Source organism: Trichechus manatus, unplaced genomic scaffold (genome assembly GCF_000243295.1).
Source record: "Trichechus manatus latirostris isolate Lorelei unplaced genomic scaffold, TriManLat1.0 scaffold00215, whole genome shotgun sequence".
Classification (NCBI taxonomy): Eukaryota; Metazoa; Chordata; class Mammalia; order Sirenia; family Trichechidae; genus Trichechus; species Trichechus manatus.
Window position 1 is genome coordinate 3,720,249 of NW_004444151.1, and position 856 is coordinate 3,721,104.

Consider the following 856-nt stretch of genomic DNA (forward strand, 5'->3'; position numbering starts at 1 on the left):
AAAAATTTTACGTGTGGAAAAATAAAATACCGTCGGATCAATAAGAGGACCTTCAGCTGAAGTAAAATAAGGCATTTGTGCATTTGGGCTTTAAGAGGTGGGGCGAGGGCCGTGTGTAAATTTCGGCGCGCAAGGCGGGCCATGGGACTACAAATTCCAGAGTGCCATGCGAGCGCGGTCTCCGCAGGACTCGGGTTTCGGGGCCTGGAAGCCGCTGTTCCCCCAGTTACAGGATGGGATTTGTAGTGACAGACGCGTCGCCTTAGGCTGAGTGCACCCCCTGCCGCTCTCCAAGCGCATTTTTTATTAACCCCCCCGAGTCTACCTGTGTTCTCAAAGAGTTTAATCGTTCATAACAGTCTTTCCCTATGACGGAGTCTCACTGTTTGCCAGCATTCCTGGCGCCAAACTAATCAGAGTCGCCGAGGACCGTGCGGCGACTGTCCCGAACGCCCAGTCTGATGCTCTTTAGGTCGGCTTGTAGCACGGCCGGGTCTCAGCACTAAATTTGGGTTACAGATATTTTTGAAATAATGTGTGTGCACGTATGCATAAGCCGTGTCCACTGAACTGACTTCGTGGGTTGAATTTGGGGTTCAGGAAAGTGATACCCTTACCCCCAGGGCTGGCTCGCGCACGTAGTAGGCCCACGTCTCTTCAAACGCCCCTAGGCGGCGCGCGCGGGGCTGGGGACCCGAGCCGCGCACGCGGGCGGGCGGTGGCGGCACTGCGCATGCTGGGTGCGCCGGCGCAGTTTTCCGCAGCAGAAGGGGAGCTCCGCATCGGTGTCTGGAGTCTCCATTAGGGCCGACGCTCCAGTACTCCCACAGTTCTCGGTCTCGGCTGGCAGCGGGCG